At 40.0% G+C, this 26,479-nt stretch overlaps 1 protein-coding gene across 3 annotated transcripts in view; it reads left to right on the forward strand.

Annotated features, from left to right (window-relative positions):
* Positions 1 to 1,119: 1,119 nt before the first annotated feature.
* The window catches only part of CRBN (cereblon), a 405,802-nt gene continuing 380,442 nt past the window's right edge, over positions 1,120 to 26,479 (forward strand). For all 3 annotated transcript variants that reach the window (XM_055557499.1, XM_055557498.1, XM_055557500.1), the window contains exon 1: positions 1,120 to 1,268. The gene's annotated coding sequence lies outside the window, so the exon portion shown is untranslated. The remainder of the gene's footprint in view (positions 1,269 to 26,479) is intronic.

The following is a 26,479-nucleotide window of genomic DNA, read 5'->3' on the forward strand; positions in this document are numbered from 1 at the left end:
AACTACTTTGAGGTGTTTCCATGGATACTAATGGATCATACACCCGTTAGTATGATCAAAACAAACAAACAAAATAATAAGTGTTGGTAAGAATCTGGTGAAATTGAAACCTTTGTGTGTTTTTGGTACAATGGATACACTTGCTATGGAAAATGGTATCGCAGTGTCTCAAAAAACTATAAATAGAATTACTATATGATCCAGCAAGTCTACTTCTGGGTATAAAAAACAGGGTCTTGAAGAGATGCTTGTACATTCAAGTTTATAGCAGCATGACTGACAATAGGTAAAATGTGGAAGCAATCCAAGTGTTCATCAACAGATTAATGTTTATGAAAAATACGGTATATGCACACATTGTAATATTATTCAGCATTAAATAAATTCTGATTCATGATACAACATGTATAAACTTAGCACGCCAGTCCCAAAAAGACACATACCGTACAGTTACACTTACATGTATGAAATAGAGTTGTCAAAAGACGAAAAGTAGAGTGGTGAGCGCCAGGGGCTGGGGGTCGGAGAAATGGGGATTATTATTTAATGGGTTTAGGGTATCAGTTTTGCAAGGTGAAAAGAGCTGTGGAGATGGATGGCAGTGATGGTTTTAATAATATTTAATACATTTGAATTGTACCCTTAAAAATGGGTAACATGGGGACTTCCCTGGTGGCACAGTGAATAAGAATAGGCCTGCCAATGGAGGGGACATGGGTTCCATCCATGGTCCAGAAAGATTCCACATGCCATGGAGCTGGCGTGCCAAGACTAGTGACCGCATGCTCTAGAGCCCTTAAGTCGCAACTACTGAGCCCGCTGGCTCAACTAATCCCTGTGCTGAACTACTGAGCTTGCCCTACAGTTAGAGAGAAGCCAGGGAGGGGCTCCAACGAAGATCCTGCCTGCTGCAATTAAGACCGGAGGTCGCCAAAAATAAATGTTTAAAACAAAAAACACCCAATGAAAAGGGTTTGCTGGGCTGGTAAGAAGCAGGACGGATCCTGCAGGCTGAGCTGAGAAGGCCTCTCCTCTCATTGGCCCAATCCCGGTACTGAGAATGGCCCCCTGAGGCACAGGTGTGAGTGTCTGTGCATTGTCAACACCTGCAGGCGGACAACTTCTCAAAAGCTTCCGTGTTTCCTCATGACCTCTTTTAAAAAGCGCACACTCGCGAGAAGATTCGCGAAGAGGGTCCTGCGGAAAGATTAAATCCAGGCTGCCTTCTCCGTGCTCCAGAGTTGCGGTGGACCCCAGAATCGAAAGAGGTAGGACATCTTACGGATATATTCTTAGAAAAAAATAAATAAATAAATAAATAAGGTGTTGGCTAACTATGATTAACGGTTCCCTCCCTTTTCAGTCATTTCGTTTTACAAGGTACTTTCACCATAGATGGTCTTGTTCTGTTTTGTTTTTTTTCTATTAAACTGTAAGGGTGTTTACATGCAGTATATAGGTATGGTGTTTTGCGTTCTCACCTGAAATGAAATGTTTAAGCGCATTTGATTTCCCTGCGGTCTTAGAACATTAGGTAGTGAGTGAGTCTCTTCCCCTTCCTCTTTTTGTTGTCTTTTAAGTAAGGACGTGTTGTTTTCATTACAGCCTCAAAGTGAGCTTGGTAGAGGAGTCTCAATTTCCACAGCCTTGTTATGGCCTCCAGCCTGAGTAGTCAGGGCAAATATCTGGAGGTTATGTAGGGACAGTAATCAGGGCTTTTATGACTTGAGAAATAAACTGGAACGAAGTGAATGTGATGCGAAGGTTTCAGGAGAGTGGATTGACTTCCAGGTGAAGTCTCTTGGCTAAGTCTCCTGGCTAATGCATAAGCTTAAAAAAATTCTTGGGAAAAATTAAGCTTTTTTTGGAGGGTTTAATTTTGGTTTTCTTTCTTTCCTTTTTTTTTTGTTTAATTTTGTTTTTCTCCTTTTTTTGCTGGGTGTGAAATGTATTGAGCTCTTATTACAGTAAATATTTTATATAAGCTATTCTCATGTTCCTATAAAGCATGGCAAAGTGATAGTAAAAGTACAAGTAGAGAAGGTATATATAACATTTTAATATATCCATTACTGTTGATGTTTGTGTTACTGGTTTTAAGACTGACTCCTACAGTTACTGACTGAACTTTATGATCTAAACCTCAGGGATGCAATGCATGAGGGGATTTATTAACTTACATGGGTTTAAGTGATTTAATGAAAAATGAATTTTTAAGGGAAAACATGGCAGGTAATAAATATGAGCTACTTCCCACCTGCTTCTGATATATGACCAATGGTAGTTCTGTTCACTTAGGCAAAAGATAGATCACTTTACCCACACCAGGAAGAACCTTTAACTGAACTTTGTATATGGCAATCAGAGAAAGTAGCCCAAGATCCCTTGAAATTCCTCACACAGTTTATTTTGTCTAAAGTGAGATTTTAAAAGCAGGAAGGACTTGGATATTAAAAAAGAGAGATGCTTATTAATATGAAAGAGTTAGACTGCAAGAAATTGCCAGACGAACTAGTGCTTAGTCAAAGTGAAAATTAAGAATTTTGACTCTTCATGATGCTTCTTAAAAGGCAGGTTTGGTACATTCCATTTTATATCCAGAGATTTGTTGCCTTGGACGCTTGTGTAATTTGGGGCAGCCAAGTCTTTGAAACACAGTGGCTGAGCAAAGAGTTCAACTGTCTTTACTAGTATAAGTTATGTCAAGATATAATTCAGTCAACTACCAAATATTTCAGTGCTTATTGTATCTCAACTAGTTACTGCTGCTGCTAAGTCACTTCAGTCATGTCCGACACTGTGCAACCCCATAGACGGCAGCCCACCAGGCTCCCCCGTCCCTGGGATTCTCCAGGCAAGAACACTGGAGTGGGTTGCCATTTCCTTCTCCAATGCATGAAAGTGAAAAGTGAAAGTGAAGTCGCTCAGTCGTATCTGACTCTTAGCGACCCCATGGACTGCAGCCTTCCAGGCTCCTCCATCCATGGGATTTTCCAGGCAAGAGTCCTGGAGTGGGGTGCCATTGCCTTCTCTGCAACTAGTTACTACTGAAGCAAATTGCCCGTCCCCCCCACCCCCATGGTAATCGCTGGGCTTTAGGAAGTGAATGATTGGACATGAATATTGATAGGGATAAATGCCATGAAAGAAATAGAGGGGCGTGAGAGGGAATAATGGAGGAGAGGAGCTCTTCTTGCTAAGAGTTAGGAGGGCAAACTCTCCTAACTTGAGATGGTGAACGCACTGCACGGCTGGAGTTCTCAGAGACCCTCTCCAGCCGTGCCTCCTCCTCTTATTCTGGGTGCCCACTTTGAAGAGTTTGCCAGCAGAACAAAACCCAGAGTTTTAGGATTTCCCAAGGTGGCAGTTCCTGAGCCAGTGATACTGTCATGCAATGACTCTAGAACTTGGTTGAATGTGGTAGTCACATAGGGAGTTTGAAAAATAACGGATACCTGATTCCCATCCACAAAGCTTCTGATATAATTGGTATGGTGTACCAGTGCTGCCTGGAGAGTTCAGAAATTCCCCAGGTGATACTCATGTGAAGCATGGTTGGAGCACTCCCCTTACAGAGGTTCTCAGTCATTCAGATATAGCTCCATCACCTGGAGGGCTTATTAAACACATTGCTGGGCCCACCCCCAGATTTCTGATTCCGTAGGTCTGGGGTGGGGGCTTGATAATTGAACTTTCTAACAAGCTCCCAGGTAATGTGGCTGTTAGTGCAAGTACTACATTTTGAGAACTGTTCCTGTAATCCATTTGCTTAGGTTACTTGGTAGAAGAGTGACATATAGCTGAGGAAAATTAAACTCCTAATAGTCACAACAGTGTGCTTCTTCCTCACTCCTCTCCCCTTGGAAAGAAACATACTGGTTAGAAATCCCCACTTCTGTTTCCAAAATACTAATTTCACTTCCTGTTCTTCCACCATTCTTTGTCACCTAAGAAAATGGAGAACAAAAGCTGTTCCCTCAGTATGAGACCATTTTAGCTTTTTATGTCTTAGTACCCAGCAATTTAATCAGAATTTAATTGCCCAGGTAGAAATCGGGTACTTTCAAGGCAGAGTTTATTAAATTCCTCTCCTGGTGCTCCCTAACACTTTCCTTTGCAGCTTTTCCCTCTCAGATGGTATTATAAAATATCTAGGCCTCATGCTACTCTTGGAAATCCCAGGGAGGTAATCCTCCCTAAGTAAACTTTCTGTAAACTCGTTAACATGTTGCTTAAATAATGATGAATGGTAGAGACTTAAACGAAGAAGAAGAAACCAGAGGGCTCAAGAGCCTGTGTCTGTGTATGGGAGGGGATTAGGCTTTCTTCACTATTTGGAGATGGGAAAATGATTTAAAAGTTCTACTTGGGAACTCTGTTCCTTGTGGTATCCCACCCAAACAAAAAAATCAGCTTCTGGGGTGGCAAAGATGGTACCCAACACTCTGTTTATTCTACCATAGTCACAGCCCAGGGGAAAGCAAGTGCCTCTGTCTCAGTGACTCCAGTATAATTCTCAAGGCTGAGTCAGGTAGTGTTCCATCTGTCCCTCAACTAGGCCCTCTATACTGTGATGTGGATGGCATCCTGACTGAGATGAGCACTATGGTTGCTCTTAAAGTACAGATGAAAGGAGAGCAAAAGGCATTAAAGGTCAGCATAGGGGGAGAAGTAAAGGAAGTTTAACATGTGGGGAATATTACGATACTTGGATAGTGTGGGAACCATCCAATGAGAACACAGGTCTGGGGGTTCTTGGGGCCCAGTGGAGAGTGTTTCTGGATCTGGGACATCCTGAAGCTCTCACAGGTGTGGGTGGGAGGAGCTTGGAGTGACAGCAATTTACCAGCCACTATGCAAGTATTTCACTTTTACAACCATGGTTGCTGTTATTGTGTATAACACCAAACATCAGTTCTGATACACACTCAAAATATGAGTCCCTGCTGTAGGGCAAAAGAACCTTCTCAGAAATCCTTTTGAATAACTGGAATAAAACTGCCTTGAACTTGGAGACTATTTTTTACTTTTATTGTTCTTTTTGCATATACAATGTGTTTTTAAAAGTACTCTAAAAGTTAGCGAACAAACATCACCTGAGCACAAGTAGCCAGCAGCGGACTACTGAATGTGCAGCAAGAAATTCAAGTCTCACGTTCTTCCAAAGTTTGTATCCTCTTCCTTTTTTTTTTTTTAATTTTATTTTATTTTTAAATTTTACATAATTGTATTAGTTTTGCCAAATATCAAAATGAATCCGCCACAGGTATACATGTGTTCCCCATCCTGAACCCTCCTCCCTCCTCCCTCCCCATACCATCCCTCTGGGTCGTCCCAGTGCACCAGCCCCAAGCATCCAGTATCATGCATCGAACCTGGACTGGCAACTCGTTTCATACATGATATTTTACATGTTTCAATGCCATTCTCCCAAATCTTCCCACCCTCTCCCTCTCCCACAGAGTCCATAAGACTGTTCTATACATCAGTGTCTCTTTTGCTGTCTCGTACACAGGGTTATTGTTACCATCTTTCTAAATTCCATATATATGCGTTAGTATACTGTATTGGGGTTTTTCTTTCTGGCTTACTTCACTCTGTATAATAGGCTCCAGTTTCATCCACCTCATTAGAACTGATTCAAATGTATTCTTTTTAATGGCTGAGTAATACTCCATTGTGTATATGTACCACTGCTTTCTTATCCATTCATCTGCTGATGGACATCTAGGTTGCTTCCATGTCCTGGCTATTATAAACAGTGCTGCGATGAACACTGGGGTACATGTGTCTCTTTCCCTTCTGGTTTCCTCAGTGTGTATGCCCAGCAGTGTGATTGCTGGATCATAAGGCAGTTCTATTTCCAGTTTTTTAAGGAATCTCCACACTGTTCTCCATAGTGGCTGTACTAGTTTGCATTCCCACCAACAGTGTAAGAGGGTTCCCTTTTCTCCACACCCTCTCCAGCATTTATTACTTGTATCCTCTTCCTTACTCTCCTTATTGAAATAATAATTTATTTTTTAATAAATTAAAATAATTGTATTTACTCTCCTTATTGAAATAATACTTTAAGTGCTCCACTAGGAAGAGTATAGTTTTTTTACTTGTGGTTTATTGGCAAGATGTTGTTTTATTGCATCTACCCAGTTATGACCATTGAGTCAAAACTGAGCAAATGAAACATAACAGATTCAACGTTCAGACACTTCTTTTCTGTGTCTTGGTGCCACATCTTTCAAGAGAGCTGAATCATGTAATTATATAGGTATAGATGATGACCATATTTTTGTACTGTATTATAAACTTCAGTAAATTTGAGTTAAAAAAAATTCATTACGAAGAGCCGTGCTCCCAGGTGTTACCCATAGGTAATCAAGTGTAACATGTTCAGGCTCCGGTGGCCATTCTTAACACATTTTTCAGAGATACTTGTGCTGTTGGTAGACTGAAAGTTCTCTCTTGTAGTCAGCCTCTTAGATCACCTCTGGGAAATACTCATGAGAAAAATTTGGGGGTGAAGATAAATGGTGAATTGTGGAAGAGGATCTTTTTGTGGTAAGAACACACATCAAACTATTTAGTTCGTGGGCATCAAAAAAGTCCCAAGTGGTCACTTTGGTTACATGTAGTTCTGTCACTGCCAGTGATTTGAGTTTAATCTATTCTTATGAAAGTGGCTTGTCTAATCTGTTATTGTTGGTGCTATAACCTTTGACTTTTGTGAATTCCAAAGCACATTTTCTGGTCAGTTACAGCAAATTCATTTTTTGAGTCTTAGAGCTTATACATGTTCTCCCTTATACATGCACATACACTTGAAAGAAAAACCAAAAAAAATGGACTGGCATTAAAAAGCAGTATTTTGTTTATTGTGCAAGGATTTGAGTAAGCTTTGTGAGGCTTTGTAAGGCAATGTATTGGAGTGATTTTTATTCTATAACTTTGTAAGAAATGACACATTTATTTCTCTAAACCAGTATTCAACTCTTCTGAGTGTCTAGTTTCCCTGGCTGGTGGGAAATGCAATTTTAATCATTATCGGGTTTCCTTGTCCCTTAGAGCTATCTAAAGGTCCAAGAATTTTACATTTTCCCCTTTGAGAGCCCTGTGAGTTTCACAGTGTTTTCTTTATGAATATCCGTCCTATTATCATCTTCCCCCCACTAGAAAGAATCTCTCCCGTTTTATGGGGGGATCTTGCTTCTTCTTGTTATATCTATCCTCTCTTTCCCTCTGGCTCACCGAGCATAATCACCATCAATGTTGCCTTTTTTAAGGGAGAGGGGAACAAAAGCAGGCTACTGTTATCACCCACCGGCACGTATACTCCTGAGGTAAAAGAATAAAAATGTTAGACTTCTTAAATGAGGCATGGGAACATGCAAAAAGGGCAAACCATAAATTAATAACTTCCAAAATTATTCTGAGTATAAAAAATAAACACTGTTTTTTCCCTGGATATTCTTGAAAAATCAAACTCCTGAGCAGTTACACTGTGTGTTTCAGTTAGCTTTACATAGCCTTAGGATTTCAACTTATTTCCCAGGGCACATGTATTCTAGCTGGAGAAATAGGGACATAAATTTTCACTTGATTCTTCAAAACCACATGTGTTGGTAGCTGTTATCTCCCTTCACAGATGAGAAAACTGAGACTGAAATAAATTAGGACCTCTCCTGGGTTAGTGATTGATCCATTCAGTGAATCATTTGAGTATTACATGATGGACACTGTTGTAGCTACTAGGGATACATTTGTGAACTAGAATGACCAGTCTCAACTCGTGGGGAGCTTCTTTTGCTGGGGGGATAGAAAACGGGGACAAATCAAGCACTGAAGTAAATAAAGAATTTCATATTATGGTAGTGTGAAAAGTATTCTCTGACCTTTGCACTAGAATACCAAGAACAACCCTTCTAGGAAGAGCACATCTTCCTATGAGACAAAGGAAGATCTGGAACACACTCAAGAGGAGATATGGAATATGAGGGGATGCATGTCAATGCCCAGAATCTCTCAGAACCTGAAGTTTTTTTGGGTGGGGTGGAGTAGGTTCTGATAGTTCCAAAGCAGATACCCTGCCTTCTTATCTTGCCATGGGAGAACAAAATGTCAGGGGTGGATCTTTTCAGGTGGCTTGCTACTCCACTCTCATGAAAGAAAATACCTTTCCCCCAAGTAGGCCTGTGTACATGTTTCTGCCAAAGTCCTGATATTCTAGAGAATACAGCCTCATGAATACGTTTGAACTAGGACGATCAATAATTGACCGTTGTCCTGTTATCGTAGAGGTGTAAAACATAAATAGTGGAGGGTAGGAGTGAAGAAGAGCTATGTCCTACCATGAACAAAGGGTGAATCAAACTATGTCAAGTCTAAGGCATCTTCCTTCAATAATTTTTGACCTAGCCTAAAGGTCACAAACCAACATATGGTTCTAGAGCCTGGGATGGCCCTTAGTCAGAAGGAAATGGGGACCTCAGTTCTACATGGCATTGAACTTAATTCTGCTAGAAAATTGAATGGGCAAGTACACAGATTCTCCACCTCGAACTTCTGGAAAGAAATAGAGCTCTGCTGACCTGAGATTTTTAGCCTGGTGAAATCCATACCAACTTCTGGCCCATGGAACTCTAAGATTATAATTTTATTTTTTAAAGTCATTGAGTTTGTGGTAGTATATTACAGCAGAAAGGAAAATTTAGTTCAGTTCAGTCACTCAGTCATGTCCGACTCTTTGCGACCCCATGAACCGTAGCAGGCCAGGCCTCCCTGTCCATCACCAACTCCCGGAGTTCACTCAGACTCACGTGCATCGAGTCAGGGATGCCACCCAGCCATCTCATCCTCTGTCATCCCCTTCTCCTCCTGCCCCCAATCCCTCCCAGCATCAGTCTTTTCCAATGAGTCAACTCTTCGCATGAGGTGGCCAAAGTACTGGAGTTTCAGCTTTAGCATCATTCCTTCCAAAGAAATCCCAGGGCTGATCTCCTTCAGAATGGACTGGTTGGATCTCCTTGCAGTCCAAGGGACTCTCAAGAGTCTTCTCCAACACCACAGTTCAAAAGCATCAATTCTTTGGCGCTCAGCCTTCTTCACAGTCCAACTCTCACATCCATACATGACCACAGGAAAAACCATAGCCTTGACTAGACGGACCTTTGTTGGCAAAGTAATGTCTCTGCTTTTGAATATGCTATCTAGGTTGGTCATAACTTTCCTTCCAAGGAGTAAGCGTCTTTTAATTTCATGGCTGCAGCACCATCTGCAGTGATTTTGGAGCCCAGAAAAATAAAGTCTGTCACTGTTTCCACTGTTTTCCCTATCTATTTCCCATGAAGTGATGGGACCAGATGCCATGATCTTCGTTTTCTGAATGTCGAGCTTTAAGCCAACTTTTTCACTCTCCACTTTCACTTTCATCAAGAAGCTTTTGAGTTCCTCTTCACTTTCTGCCATAAGGGTGGTGTCATCTGCATATCTGAGGTTATTAACACCCTTCAAAGAAGACATCAAAACACTTATTTAATGATTAAGAAGGGAAATGACAGCAACAAAACTGTAGTGAGACATCATGGCATCTGACTTAATTTCCTTTTCCGTCAGGATTAGGGGGAGTAGCAGGGAAGGCAGGTTGAGGAGTTGATGTACAGATGAGATTTTTCACACTCAGTCTGAATGTCTGCTCTGAATCCCATCTACAGAGGTGCATTGAGACATCATCCACCAAATGATCTCTGGTAATCACCATCTCCCCTCCTTTTCCTCTGGAGGTAGGTAAACATCTCCTTACATCTGTCTCTAACCCTGCAAAGACAAACCTAAGTAGCATTTCTTTAAATAGTGTCAGCAACAACTTTGACTTTGGGAAATAATTCTTTGAGACTATGGTTTGCTCCTAAAAGCATTTCTGCATAATTGAGGACATCAGCATTTGAATTTTACCACTTTTGAGTCAATTTTGAAGAGGTTATTAGCCCTAGCCCCCAAAATATCAATTTGAAGTAAAATTACAGTGAGAGTATGAGTTATAAAGAAATGAAAGGTCCACTTTGTTATTCTGATTCAAAAGAAAAGAATATTGGGTTTTTGCAGTTTGTTTTGATTTAATGGAAAGACCTCAGCTGTTACTTCATAACACAGCCTGCTATCTGATGAGTGATGTCACTGATACCACTTTGTAAGCGTTTTGTTTATTTCTGGAAGCAGAAGCAGTAGGAAAAACAACCAAGCCCTTTAGAGAATTAAGGAAGTGAAATGGAAAGTTCATTTCAGTCCTTAGTGACTAGCTTCCTCTAAGAGCTGTTTGAAGACGAGGCTCTCACTTATAAATAAATAACTTGGAATCTTCTCGTACTGTTGATTGGCTTTCCATGAGGAACTGCAACTGCTCACATTCTCTGGGGGGATAATAAAACCAAATGCTGGGATCCAGGTTGTCAGTTTCTTCTTTGAAAGCCTGACTGCTGATTTTCTCTTCTTCCCCCTGTGAGTGATGCACAGGATGAATAAGGAAGGATGAGAGCTCTGTGATGACTGCTTCCATGCAATGACAGACACAGCCTGCTGGGCTCTAAGCCTCCTTATCACGCTTGCTGTGGCCCACTCCAGGTCTCAGGGGAGGCAGAGACAAGCCATGTTTCTATGCTGTGATAGGACAACAAAGCAAAGGATGGTAATTATTTAATAAACCTAGTGCTTAATAAAAAATAGAGCACCGTAGAATTAGTAGAAAACTTAGATGTTTTCAAGTCCAACCCATAGCACAAGGGAAGTCTCTTTCGAGTATTCCCCAAAGATTGAACTTGACCGTGACAGAGACGTGTCGCCTGTGTTTGTTAGAAATCAGGTCCGCATTTTAACCTGAATCTGCTGCTGCTAAGTTACTTCAGTCTGGACCTTTGTAAACTTTACCCTGGTGGTTCTCTAGTCTTTGGCCATAGAACAAGTCCTGTTTTGTCTACAGTAGAATTCTCAAGCCCCAGACTGTTCTTAAAAATCATGTTGGTCAAAACTGTCACTTTATAGGTAAGAAAACTAAGGCAAAAGTAGTTCAATATTTTACTCACAGTTACAGAACTAGTTGATGGGCATTAAGAACTCAAAGTGTTTGCCTGAGTTTTCCTTACTGTAATCTGTCCAAGAAGCAGACCCAGTGAAAGGACTGATTATATTAGAATATGCTTTGGACCTGGGTTACTCTCAGTGTTAGGGGAAAAAATGAATTTTGGAATTAAAAAAAATTCTGGGTTCTAGTCACAGGCTTGGAGCTTCTTATCTGTTTGGCCGTGGATATTTTCTTTAAAATTCTTTATTCTCAGATTTGTTAATTATAAATTAAGGATAATGAGAATTATCCTGAGGACGAAATGAGGTCATAGTGTTATGAAGCTCCTATTTCAGTGCCTAAAATAAAGTAAGCATGGACATGTTTTATGGTTCATACTTGTTAAAATTTTTACCAAATACTTTTTGAATGCCCTCTAGGTTCTGTGCACTGATACTGATGCTAGGCATGTTGAACTGAACCGAAACACGATCACTCCCTGCCTTAATGTGAAGAGGGATAATGAGCAAATACACAGATTTATCTGTCAGATATTGATAAATGTTCAAAAGAAGATACAGCACGACTAGGGCATGGAGAGTATCAAGTAACGTTTTTTCCATGTAGGTCAAGGAAGGCATTTCTGGGGAGATGCCTTATGAGGAGACACTTGAATGAAGTCAGGCTGCGAATCAGGTGAATGTGGGGAAACGTATTCCCTGCGGAGGGAACATCAAGAGTGAAGGCCCTGAGGCAAGGGTGTTGCTTTAGGTGGTGTGAGGAATAGTGAGGAAGTCAGTGGGGCTGGGGCAGCATTAAGAAGTGGTTATAGATGGTGACAGAAAGCAGCCAGGGGCTACAGCATGTAGGACCCTCTTGGACAGTGGGAGGAACTTGGGGTAGTTGTGTTGATGTGGGGAATGGTTCTGAGCACAAATGTGCCATCATATACAGACATTTTAAAACAGTCATCCTCAGCCTTGTCTGCACAGTAAAGTTGCTTGGGGTTATTTTTCAAAATACCAGTGCTTATTGCCAGAGACTCCAATTAGATGGTCTGGGCTAAAATTAAGCATCGGTACATTATAGAAGCTCCCTGGAGGATGCTAATGGACATCCAGGGTAGGGAAACACTCTTATAAAATATCAGTAGTTAAGAGAATAAGAGGAGCCAATGAGTAGATTGTGTTAAGTGTTGCTCCAGTGCTGTGTGGAAGTCAGTATGATCAGATATCCCCTAATGATGAATGAGTTGAGAGGTTTCTGATTTTGGTCAAGAGTCAAGAAAATTGTGAAGAAGAAAAGGGATTTTCTCACTTCCTGCTGGTTCTGCTGATTCTTTCTGAGTTTATAATACACACACACCCAAAAAACGATGAGAAGGAGCAAAAAACCAGGAGGATAGAATAGATCTATAAGAATGAGCTTCTGGAAGTTTGCTTCATAAAAACATTTTTAACTATAGACAACTTCCTCATGCTTCAGTCTTTGGCTAATGAAGATGTTTAATCTGAGTTCTGTGTTGGACTTCAGTGGATTAATTGCTGTGGCTTCCAGTGTGCTGAATCCTTGTGATAGTTTGGATAAGTGAGACAGCAGTTAGCCTTGTGTTGTATCCAGTCTGCATTCTTGTAAGCATTATTTTAACTCACCTTAAAGACTGCAGGGTTTCAACAGAACCTTCATGGAAGTATTGTGGGTGTTCAGTGGGTACAATTTTGCTCCTCATGTGACATTTGGCAGTGTTTGGAGACATAGTTTTTACAACTAGAGTAAGGATGCTGCTGGCATCTAGTAAACAAGAGATTAAAGATGGCCCAGGATGTTGAGAAACTGCTTTATGGTCATATTACACCTAATCTGGGAGAGGAAAATTCAATTCTACATTTCCTGCTACTCTCTAAACCCAAGGAGATTTTCATTTGAAAATAAGTTGTTGAACTAGGTTTGATGCGATGCTACAAAATATAGATGCCGATTCAGTACCTATCACCATGCTAACCTAAAACACAGAAAAGTTCCTTCAGCTTCAGAAAGGTGTGATGATCTGAGTTGGCTGTAGTCACCATAATGCTGTTGAACAAACCACATCAAATTTGACTGACTCAAAACTCCAGCATACATCCTCAATCGTGAATTTTCAGATTGTCAGGGCTTCATCTGATGTACACTTGGCTTGACTGCTACAGAGGGTCAGGTTCTGATGGTCCATGTGACTTTCACCTTCCTAGAGCAGGGTCCTCTCATGGAGATGGCAGAAAGCACAGAGGGGCAAAGAGAAACATCCAATACCTATTAAGACCAGATCTCAAAACTCTGTAACTATCCTTTTAAAATACATTCTTTCGGCCAAAGCATTACATATGGCTAAAATCAGAATCAAAGAGATAATGAAATATATTCTACTTCTAGTGGGAAAATTGAAAAAAATCATGTCAGAGGGCATGAACATAAGAAAATGTGAGAATTAGGAACAATGATGCTTTCTATACAGAGAGACCTCTCAATTCAAGTGTGCAAATAGAGAATTCCTCAAAACATTTTATAGAACCATATATGAAAGTCTTAAGGCTATGTTTGTCTTTTTTTTTTTGGCCTGTCATCGCTTGAGATTTTTAACTTACTGAATTGAATTCAATAATCTCTCTTCATTTTAAAGTTAAACTTAAGCAAAATATCCAATTTGGTTTCCAAGATCCACCTAAACTTACTTTACAACCATTTCTTTTCATGCAAGGACCTTCCAGCCGATTTTCTGTCCCCAGTTTTTTTGGCCTAATTATTATTTCCACCATGGAGGTTTGCTACACAAAGGGGTAGAACTTGAGTGCTGCAAAAGATAATTTATGATTCCCTGGCTGTGAAAGGAAAAAGAACAGATGGTTAGCATCATCAGTACCATACAGGGTGTCAGCTGAGTGATGTGTCAGATGTTCTTCCTCCTCAGTGGGTGACGGCTTCCTCTCAGTTGCTGCTCCTCAAATTTGAGCACCCTTCTGTTTCGTATACGGTTCTGTAAAATGTTTTGAGGAATTCTCTAATACTCTGACCATGAGCTAGTTCTTCACAAAGTGTACCTTTTTGCCTAATGACAATGCTAAATCTAAGTGCGCAGATCTAATTTTAAAATATGTATCTTTTTATTATAAATAAGTGTTGGATTTTGTCAAAAGCTTTTCCTGCGTCTGTTGAGATGGTCGTATGGCTTTTGTTCTTCAGTTTGTTGATAAGGTGTATCACACTGATTGATTTGCATATGTTGAAGAATCTTTGCATCCTTGGACTAAATCCCATTTGATCATGGTGTATGATCGTTTTAATGGATTCTTGGATCCAGTTTGCTTGTATCTGTTTGAGGATTTTTGTATCTTTGTTCACAGTGATATTGGCATGTAACTTTCTTTTTTTGCGATATAATTGTCTGCTTTTGGTATCAGGATGATGGTGGCCTCATAGAATGAACTTGGCAATGTTCCTTAAAAAATAAATAAATAGAATATGTGTCATAGAAATGTGTATTTTGTCAGTGCCTAGAAGAGTATCTCCAGAAGGGAACTCATGAATTAGTTAATGGTTGCACCAGAAAGAAAAGTTGAGTGGCTATGGGACAGAGGAAGGAAGAAGAATTTGTTTCATGAATATTCTATTTTACCTCATATATTTTTTTGCATTATGAGCATATATCATCTATTCAAGATATTTTAATATGAAGGAGGGCACTAGTATCCATGTTTTACAACAGGGGAAACTGAATAAGTTATTTTCCTATTGGGAGCCTCAAACTTGTATTCCTAGAAAAGCTGAAGAACTGACTTTTGAATACAAGTCTCTGTAACTCTAAAAAACCTTGTTTTTATCCTACTGTGAAGTGGTTTCACAAATTATTGTTTTTTTTAATGGATTGCTCTGCAGACTTTTCACTTCTGTTTAGGAGATGTTCATGTATTTACATCAATAATGTCTCCATTAGCATCATCATTAAGTTTGTACTTGCCAGGAGTTGTGTTTGACAGGCTGTAAAAAGCCCATTAAGAAGGCTGGACTACAATGATCTCCAGCCTCAGTGTGGAGTCATCAAGACATAAACATTAGCACGGTATATGAAGTCATCCACTAAGTGAGGCTGAGACGTCTAGTTTGCTGACTCAAATTTTTATCCTCTTCATCTATTAAAACAACTAATAATGACATTGCCCACTAATATTGATTGCTTATGTCTTGTGGAAATAAAATTTTCCTAAGGAACTCTTCCTAACCTAGCTAACCCCTGAGACTTGGTTTTTTTCTAACAGGAAATGAACATTTGAAAATTCAGAAATATCATTACAGGAGAAAGTTCTCCAAGGTTCATGAAATGATTTTGCACCAAATACCCATGCAGTCTGTTTTGCCCAGGAGCACATTATGAGATAACGATTGGTTATTAAACTAAGTTTGAGGAATAGGTAGTGATTTATTTTCCCAAGAGCATTTGCCCTGCTGCATTTATAAAGCTGACTGGTTTTTAAGAGAAACTTCTATCAACACTTGCAGTTCTCCTTTAGTTCCTGGGTGATCTGGGGCATTTTGTTGTTGTTTGTTGTAATCCATCTGTATGCATAAGAGATTTAATCCAATTATATGGATAAGATATTTATCCATGATATCATGGAAAAATCATAGACTGGGAGTTGGGCCCCCTGGGACTTAAATCTCTTCTCCCTTTACCTCAGTTTCTCAGGTGGAAGAGGAGGAGACAGTGTTCTCTGTATGGTCTCTTCTATCGAAAGGTAATAATATCTTGACTATTTTTTTCAAGATATGGTAGCTAAAGACCATGTTTCTTGCCTCAGGTAGTCCTAACTAAAATTGTCTAACTGTTCGAGTTTTCTTTGGGATTTTATTTCCCTGTTCTGTGTGTCTCTTCCCTTTCCTTGCTTTCTCCTAAGAATATACAGCAAAGGCTTTTGGTATCAGCCAGCTACCATCTAGGACAGGAGAGTGCAGTAGGAGAAAACAGCATATTTTGAGTGAGACAGGAGCTGGTTTTATTTCCTCATCTTTCATGTATTTCATGACTGTAATATATGTCACTCAACTTCATGAGCAGGATGGCAGAATGATCTAGATCATCTTGGTAATTTCTCCTCAGCTTTAAAAAGATTTATTCTAAACCCTACTGAAGTGGCAGTTTACAATGTTCCTTTCCCTGAACCCCTTACTCAAGCCTAGGTCGTTCTATAGAGTGCATGTTTTTCTCTCTTGATTTCAGTTTATATATCAAATAGCAAAGAAAGGAAACCCATTGTACAGTTCCTTCACTCTGGCATGCTAACTTTTTTTTTTAATCTGGTTTGTTGGGTTAGGGATCTGATTCACTGTAATACTCAGTGGGAGGGTAAACTTCTGTGCAGTACTTCTACCTGGCGCTGTCAAATCACTGTTTGAGCATTTAGTTTAATGTGAGGAAAATCTGTTTTTGATCAATAGGGTGAACCTCTCTCTAGCTTTGACTCATATAAGAGGATAGTAAGGTAGACCAGCAATTTTGCAAAATATTTTTGAGACCCACAATAAGAAATATATTGTTACTTATTTACACACAAATATGAACATGGATGCAACATTTTGCAAAGCAATGAATATCCTTATTATATGGAGTGTTCACTATTTATATGTACATGTATTCTATTTTATTTAGTAGGCCACACAAATCCTGACCTACTAAACTGATTTCACAGCCCTCTAATGGGTCTTGACCTACTGTTTTGAAAAATAGTCGCAGCCAATTTACCGTTTAGTCAGGATGCCCTAGGGACGCGAAACCGTCCTGGCTCAGCTCTTAGCAAAGAAGGAAATAGTACCCTTTAGATAATACACACTTGATTGAGTGTGTACAGGGAGGAATTTATCAAATGGTAACACCCCATCATCCTCACACACAGGTAAATGGTGTCAGAATCCTGGAGTGTCTTATTCGTTATCTCATTCTGCTCTGTGATACATGCTTTCAAGGTATTTCTTGTTATAAGAATAACATATCATGTAACAGGAAGAAAGTTTTCTATACTGAAAGAGCTTCATTGCTTAAGTGGCTGAAGCACTCCAGGCATACTGCTGCATGTCCCTGTGTTATGGCAACTCCATGTGGAGACACATAACATTCACCTAGAGAGAAAATGACTGAAGCTCTGACAAACTAGCAGGGAGGGAATTGGGTAAATCATTTAACCACACTGCAGATTAGTATCCATTGATAAAGCAGTTAGAATAAGGTCTTCCACTAAAGTACTTTGGCATGTTTTTATCAACCTGAAGCTTTCAGTTGGCTTCTAGAAACCAATCATATCTCTTTCTCTCTCCCTCCATCCCTCTCTCCCACATTCAGATGAAATTGGTGTATAACATTATAAAAGTTTTAGGTGTACATCATCAGGTTTAGTGATCATCACCCAAACTCTAGTTACCATCTTTCACCATACCCTTGACCCCCTTCACCGCCTCTGCTTACCCTCTAACTCCCTTCTCTTCTGGTTGGTTTTTTAGGTTCCACATATAAGCACAATCATACAATTTTTGTCTTTCGCTTTCTGATTTATTTAAGATAATCCCCTCTAGATTAATCCTCGTTGTCCCAAGTGGCATGGCTTCGTTCTTTTTCACAAGGAGTATCATTCCATTGTGTACGTGTAACAAAAAGTGTTAGCCATTTATTGGTGAACATTTAGGTTGCTTACGTATCTTGTCTACTCTAAATAATGATTAAGTGAACACAGGAGTGCATATATCTTTTCAAATTAGTGTTTTAACTTTTTTCGAAATATACCCAGGAGTGAAATGGCTGGACTATATCTTGGTTTTATTTTTAATTTTTTGAGGAACTTCCGTATTTTCTGTAGTGGCTGCACCAGTTTGCATTCCCACCAGCAATGTACCAATGTTCCCTTTTCTCTACATCTTCACCAAAGCTAGTTACTTCCAGTGTGGATACCTTTTATTTCTTTTTTTGCCTAATTGCTCTGGCTAGGACTTCCAAATTATATTGAATAAAACTGGTAAGAATGGGCATTCCTGTCTTGTTCCTGACCTTAGAGGAGACAATTTCAGCTTTTCAGTGTTTATTATGATGTTAACTGTGGGTTTGTATGTAGTCTGTATTACTTTCAGGTATGTTCCCTCTACTCCCACTTTGTTGAGTTTTGTTTTTTTTTTTCTTTATCATAAATGGATGTTGAATTTTGTCAAATGCTATTTCTGTGCCTATTGAGTTGTTCATATGATTTTTACGCTTCTTCTTTGTTCATTAAGGATATTGGTCTGTAGTTTTTTTTGTGTGGTGTCCTTGTATGGTTTGGATATGGGTAAAGCTGGCCTCATAAAATGGAGTAAGTTTGTGTGAGAGGGCTTTAAGAGCAGAGCCTCAGTTTCCTGGAGCCAGCTGGCTCTCCCAGACCAAAGTCCTAGTGGGGGACTTGCCTTTCCAGTGTAGGTCCCCTGAGCTGGGGTGCTTGATGTGGGGCTTGCACCCCTTACTCTTCAGGGAGGAGCTCCATTTTTGTAATACCCTTTCCACTAGTCAGCACACAGGAGCCCTGGCAAGATTGTCTTTGTCCCTTTCACCTGTCTCAACATGGCTCCCCCTCCTTTTTTGTGGAACTGCTATTCTATTAATACTAGTTTTGAGGTCTTACTTTAACATGAACCCGCTCACCATCTTTTGAGATTTCTCTTAAGCCAAAATTCTCATCATTTTTGTACATGGAAGTTATTCCTTTGCCTCTTTTGTTAAGATTTTGGACAGAGGAAATCTTTTAAGGCAGAGAGGGCAATGGCACCCCAATCCAGTACTCTTGCCTGGAAAATCCCATGGGTGGAGGAGCCTGGTACGCTGTAGTCCATGGGGTCTCTAAGAGTCGACACGACTGAGCAGCTTCACTTTCACTTTCACTTTTCACTTTCATGCATTGGAGAAGGAAATGGCAACCCACTCCAGTGTTCTTGCCTGGAGAATCCCAGGGACAGAGGAGCCTAGTGGGCTGCCGTCTCTGCGGTTGCACAGACTCGGACACGACTGAAGAGACTTAGCAGCAGCAGTATTTGCAAAAATGAAGTAGAGAATTGAGGATACGTATGATCATTTTCAAACTGTGGAAAGACAGTGATTCATGGAAAGTAGTTTAGATTTGGGAGTCAGAATAGGGTTTTGATTCCTAGAGTTTTGTTAGCATTTTTCAAATACTCTGTTATTATCTGTCCCCTACTGGAAGATTTGATTTTTGATTGCCCTGGATTTTGATATTATTTTATTAAAAACTTGACTTTTTAAGAAAAATTCCCACTGCCATGAGACTATTTTCAAGATATATCATTGACTGACAGAAGCAAGTCACAGAATTTTAAGTGTAGAAAACCCAACGTATGAAAGAAGAAATTATATATGCATGCATTTGTGTATATGTAGTATTCTAATGACATTGATTGAACCACATAAAAATACTTTAAGAGACAGAGGTAGATCACATCTGGGGATAATTGACAAAAAACTTTTATCTCTCTTTTGATGTTTTCACAGTGATAATCTACTGTTGTGGCTTGACTTTGAATTAAAAAAATCAACAGGAAAAGTGTATGACTCACTAATGAATGATGGGATAAGCTGGCCTGCATTTAGGAAAGCAGGTTTAATTACTACCTCACAGCATACAGAATGATAAATTCTTCTAGAGTAATAATTACTGAGTGTTTATATTGTGCCGTCACCTCACTTGGATTTTTTTTTCTATGTACTCATTAATTTTCACAACCAAGAGAATGTGTAGGGCAGATCATTCCACTCCATGAGAGTGAAGTTAAGAAAGGTTGCATATGATAGAGCTGAGTTTCTGGTGCACATGCTCCTTTCTCTTCATTCTTGCCTACTTCTGTCCTGGTTTGCATTTCTCTTAAGTATGTACGAAAAACGTCAAACAGTTTTGAATGAAATACAGTGCATCCTATTGGGCAATGGCACCCCACTCCAGTACTCCTGCCTGGAAAATCCCATGGACAGAGGAGCCTGGTAGGCTGCAGTCCATGGAGTCGCTAAGAGTCAGACATGACTGAGCGACTTCACTTTCACTTTTCACTTTCATGCATTGGAGAAGGAAATTGCAACCCACTCCAGTGTTCTTGCCTGGAGAATCCCAGGGACGGGGGAGCCTGGTGGGCTGCCATCCATGGGGTCACACAGAGTTGGACACGACTGAAGTGACTTAGTAGCAGTAGCAGCAGCAGGGAAAATTCTTAAACGTACTTAGAAAAGCTAAAAAAGAGAAAAAGCTCATACTGTTTTCCTCATATTGTAACCTTGCTAGTGAAGAGCAATGTATTTCAAATCGTCTGGGACTCAATGACAGAAGACGCTGATTACCACAGTCTCCCAGCGGGAGATCTAAATTTGACCCTGAAGCCTTCAATCATGGTGTCATATGACATGAAGTCAGAATGCAAGGTCATGCAGTGTTCTGCAAATAATCCTGTGATTAGATCTTCCAGGCTCTCTTAACTACAACTCTTTACTCATGTGGTGATTTGTACCAGCTAACATACTTGAATTACTTAGATTTTTATTATTAAAGTAATGTGTGCCCAAAGTTAGGTGTTTTGCTAAGTATAATTACTGTCAACTTCCAGAGTAGAGGGACTTCCTTTTAATGTCTGTCCACTAGTTAACAATCTAGGTGGGCGGGGACCAGACCCTGATAGTTTTTTATCACTACCTTTACAGCCAGGAATCTAGTAGTGTTTAAAAAAAATTAAAGTGAAAATTTAGATGATGCTTTCTGCTTTGCTTTTTTACCCTGGAAATATACCAAACAGGCATCTATAAGAAATAGTTTAATTGCATCTGTAATATTTTTATTGTATCTAAGAAATTATTTAACCCTCATGTTAGACAGTTAACACCAAAGACTAATGTCCTTTTTCTGCCTTGCCTGCTCATGACGTAGTTAATACTTTTCCCTGAATTTTGAGAATTGTGTATCTGTTAAGACAGATGAGAAGGTAATGAAAATAGAACTATAAATCTGAAAATGGGATCAATCTTTACAAATCTTGCCCACTTGCCACTTGATCTCAGTGTTAATTTCTGTGCAAGTGAAATTTCTGTTTTATTCACAATCTATCCCGACTTGGCCTAGCACATAGGAGTAAATTAGACATTGTTGACCTTAAAAAGGAAATTAGAAACCAGTTGTGCTGTGTGTGTGTGTGTGTGTGTGTGTGTGTTGCTCAGTTGTGTCCAACTCTTTGCTACCCCGTGGACTGTAGCCCACCAGATTCCTCTGTCCATGGGATTCTCCAGGCAAGAATAGTGGAGTGGGTTGCCATTTCCTTCTCCAACTGTGCCATACATTTCTTATCTAAAAGTAGGTGTAGTTCTTCATTTGTTGTTCAGTCGCTCAGTTGTATCTGACTGTAACCCCATGGATGGCAGCACGCCAGGTTTCTCTGTCCTTCAGCATCTCCCGATCTTTGCTAAACCCATGTTCATTGAGTCGGTGATGCCATCCAACCATCTCATCCTCTGTCATCCCCTTCTTTTCCTGCCTTCAACCTTTCCCAGCATCAGGTCTTTTCCAGTGAGTCGGCTCTTCCTATCAAGTGGCCAAAGTGTTGGAGCTTCAGCATCAGTTCTTCCAATGAATATTCAGGGTTGCTTTCGTTTAGGATTGACTGGTTGGATCTCCTTGGAATCCAAGGAACTCTCAAGAGTCTTTTCCAGTACCACAGTTGGAAAGCATAAATTCTTCAACACTCAGCCTTCTTTATGGTCCAACTCTCACATCCATACCTGGCTACTGGAAAATCTATAGCTTTGACTGGGCATCCCTCATGGTTCAGTGGCAAAGAACCCGCCTGCCAGTGCAAGAGACACAGGTTCGATACCTGGGTCGGGGAGTTCCCCTGGAGAAGGAAATGGCAACCCACTCCAGTATTCTTCCCAGGAAAATCCCATGGAAGAGGAGCCTGGTGGGCTATAGTCCATGAGGTTGCAAAAGAGTCGGACTGAACTTAGCAACTCAACAATGGTAACAATACTGTCAAATCCATACATGGCTACTGGAAAAACTATAGCTTTGACTAGACAGACCTTTGTCAGCAAAGTGATGTCTCTGCTCTTTAATACGCTATCTAGGTTTGTCATAGTGTTTCTTCCAAGAAGAAAGCATCTTTTAATTTCATGGCTGTAGTCACCATCCACAGTGATTTTGGAGCCCAAGAAAATAAAGTCTGTCACTGTTTCCATTGTTTCCCCATCTATTTGCCATAAAGTGATGAGACTGGATGCCATGATCTTAGTTTTCTGAATGTTGAGTTTTAAGCCAACTTTTTCATTCTCCTCTTTCACTTTCAAGAGGCACTTTAGTTCCTCTTCACTTTCTGCCATTAGAGTGGTATCACCTGGATATCTGAGGTTATTGACGTTTCTCCTGGCAGTCTTGATTCCAGCTTGTGCTTCATGAGCCCGGCATTTCACACAATGTACTCTGCATATACGTTTCCAAATGTCTAATGGAGAAATTGTTCAAAGAGGTAACAAATGGGTGAATTCCTTTGAAAAGGAATGGAGCTTTGTCAAAACCCTTGTAAGCAGGCTTGGAGCCTTTTCTGGCAATCTCAACCCCATAGCTAAAGAAGCAGACATTCCCATAGGATACTGAGAGCTATGCCTCAGATGTAAGAGAATCTCTCTGTTGCTACCATATCTTGCTTCCATTTTGAGTCCCCTCAACTCAGACTTTGTGATTCAGTTTCTTTTCTGAAGTCTGTCTCTCCCTCTCTCAGGCCTTTGACTCAGTAAGGCACTTGCCCAGTTCTCCTAGCTCTGACATAAAGTTTAATTCCACTTCCTCCCCAGCCTTCACCTCTTAACAGTTAATATCTGACAACAGCCTGCCTGTAGCTCCCTCCCTGTTTTCCTGTGCTTCATTACACCTGCACTCAGGCCAGGCTCCCATACAATATAATCAGTTGTTCTTAAACTGGGTCCTGCATCCAACCTTTAGGGGTTATGTTTCAAACCTATTTGTCAGTGTGGAAATAATTCACAGAGGATGATGTAAAGAATAACATCAGTTCCGCTGGGACTTTCTTGCAGTGCTGGGCCGGCAGCTCTAGATGTTGAACCAGCCCACATGACAACTTGCAGACCCAATGAAGCTCGGATTGACCTGGAGTTTGAGCATTGACTTCAGGGGTAGGACACAGTAAATTTGTTTACCTCTGAAGACTTTTTGATGCCACTTTTTCTGCCATTGTTACATCTTTGCCACTTAGAGTTCACACAGGACCTAAAATAAGTTTAGGTTGTGCCTTTTACCTTTTGCAGTCAAATGCCTTCATTTGATGTTAAGGTTAAGAAACACAGTGATTATTCTTCTTGGCATCAACTTTACTGAAATGTATTTTTTGGCATATTCTAATTACATGTGTCATAAAAGTATAATCTTTAAGGTGTTTTTTATTTCTTTGCTTCTCTATGAATGCCTTAGGGCTTCCCTAGTGGCTCAGTTGGTAAAGAATCCACCTGCATTGCAGGAGCCCTGGGTTCTATCCCTGCTTCGGGAAGATCCCCTGGAGAAGGGAAATGGCCACCCACTCTAGTATTCTTGCCTGGAAAATCCCATGGACACAGGAGCCTGGTATGCTACAGTCTGTGGTGTCGTGGGTTGGACATGATTGAGTAATCAACCACCATGAATACCTTGCCTGAGCTTTGATTTTATCATCTATAAAATGAAAATACAGACTGTCACCAACATTTACAGAGGGTTTGCTATGCTAGGTCCTTGCTTAGCACTTTACAACAAAGTTATGGCAAAACTAGAAGGTCTTGTCGCATGAGGTCATTATTCCCCCTCCTGACTCTGAAGGGACAGAGAGGACATGGGCTAAGATTCAGGATTTGGCTTACCTATTTAACAATATATCAAATCTCCTGACTCTTAGAGCAAAGATGTATGATCTTGGAATAGCAAAGGTGGACTTTTTAAAGAAACAAGGGCAATAGGGAGAGGTGGGGAAGGCAGTGGTTATTTTCCATTTATAATTGTGTTTTTTCATTCGTTCCCTTATCTCTGTGCAAATGCATAGTCCCACTTCTTCCATGCCCTCCAAACACAGCCCTGGTACAATAGTGAGCATCATTTGAGATCCCCATACAGCACACTGTTCTTTGCCTGCAGGTCTAGTATCGATGGGGTGAAAGCACATAGCCCTCATATTTATTGAAATTATCTGGTTTTAATCTTAACGAGAAGCTAAAACTGACCAGACCTATTTGTTGACTTTTATCTTCTTGAACACATATGAGCCTTTATTTCTCTTTTATTAAAGATGGAAATCTCTCCTCAGAGTAAGTCACATGCAGCAATAACCTTGTAATCCTGGCTTAGAAAGTTTTCTCAGAGCTTTGAAGCTGAAGCGTGAATCAGCATACTGACTCTAGGCAAATCCACTCCAGAAAGTAGCATCACACGTACAAAGAAGATGTTGCTCACAATACTGATAGACTAAAATGACCAAGGGGTCCAAAACCCTCTTCGTCTCGTTAGCATTCTGCAATGAACAGTGCAGTAGTTGACAGTAAAATACGTTGCTCTATGGAGATCCCTTTGATAATGATCGTAATGGTCCATAGTATATCTAGATAACTGCAGAGGTGTGGTGTGGGGTGAATAGTGTCTCCTCCAAAATTCATGTCTAGCAAGAATCTCAGGATGTGAAAACAAATGGTTTCTCATCTTGTTTTTCCCATTAACTCCCTGACTGTAAGCAAATCACTTAACCAAGTCATCTATGAAACAAGAGTTTTACTGAGGGAAGCCTATGATGCCTCCTAGTTTGAACATTAAAGACCCAATAATGTCTCTACTGTGATTTACAAGGACCTGAAGCTGTGCTTGTCTTTTCTTATTGATTCATGTGAGGACTCTTCTGTCTGGGAGGTTCTGGCTTTCGGAGCAAGTGCAGTGCCAACAGGGCTGCGTGCCTCCCCTTACTGGAGCTTGTTTTCCAGAACTGTGAGTGTTGTCGCCTTGGTTGAGTGTGACTCTTCACACAGGTGCAGGAAGATACTACAAGCAGTCAATATCAGGAATGGAGTTCCTTGTATATTTAGAATCCCAGGGGGACTTGTGAAAGAAGGATTCCTGAAATGCTAGGCTATATAGATGGGAGGAATTAATAGCTCAGTCCTTGCAAAGTAAAAGTGAAGGGAAAAAAAGAGCATTAAGATGATCTATAGTCATTTCACTCCAAAGTACAAGTGTCTTATTGCAATGAAATCCGCTCTTGTGATATCATAAATTTCCTCCGGAGTAACATGTGTTAGGTGACTTTGGATCCAGAAAGAGACTCTTAAAGGAAGCCAAAACAGAGTTGTTGGCTCATCATTTGATATTAATGAAGTGTCAAGTTCATAAGCTACTGTACAGAAACTCTCCCACTGCAAACTTTTTCTATGATGACCTGGAAACATGAAGTACAACCCTAAAAGCAAGGGCATAAGGGAGGAATGTATCATATTTGTCTTCATCTAAACTCAAATATGAAGAAGTAGCTCCTAAGACGGTCTCCCAGTATGTGGGGGAGTGTTGGAGAAAGGGTTTCCATTTTAGACCAAAGACAGTGGGGGGCAGGATTTTCAATTTCAGTGCACAGGATCCGTTAGATTTTCCTTAGCAATTTAATGATAGGGTTTAATAGGGAGGAAGAGCTGCAGAACTGTGTCCTTTGGGCCTTTTTATATATTGTACAAAGCCGTTAAACTTGGGTTGGTAGAACGATAGTATGGAAACTTTAAGGAATTGGACAATAAAAAAAACATGCTTGCTGATGTGCTGTGGGAAACTTATGATTCTGTATTATTTGGAGTATGGGGTTTTTAATTGTCTTACTCAAATTAATTGAAGTCTTGGGGTACATATAAGTGAAAACTTAATCTGAATATTATTTGCCATTGTATAAAATATATATGTATTGGTTTACATATATTTGTGTTTAATACATAATTATACATTGTAACATGAAGATAATGGAAAGTTGACTCTATTCTGATTTTTCTTTTTTCTTTTTGATGCTTCTGTGTAGATTAAGTCAATCAGCTACCAACCCAAGGGAGACTGGAAGTGGATTCCAGTCTGAATTTTGTTTCCATGGTAACTCACTAGCGACCATAGCTTGTTCTACTTTTTTTTTCTGGTTGTTAAACTGACTTAAATCTTCACTTTTATGTAGTGAAAAATAATTGACTATTTGTTGGTATTATGCCAATTGCAAAGAATCTGAGAAATTTTAAAAAATACTAATTTCCATAAGGAAAGTATTAGAAATACTGGATTTATTGATGCTAGTCTTGCCAAGGATGCCTGATTTAGAAACCAGGGATGCAACTGTCATTTACCA

Source organism: Bubalus kerabau, chromosome 20, assembly GCF_029407905.1.
Source record: "Bubalus kerabau isolate K-KA32 ecotype Philippines breed swamp buffalo chromosome 20, PCC_UOA_SB_1v2, whole genome shotgun sequence".
Classification (NCBI taxonomy): domain Eukaryota; kingdom Metazoa; phylum Chordata; class Mammalia; order Artiodactyla; family Bovidae; genus Bubalus; species Bubalus kerabau.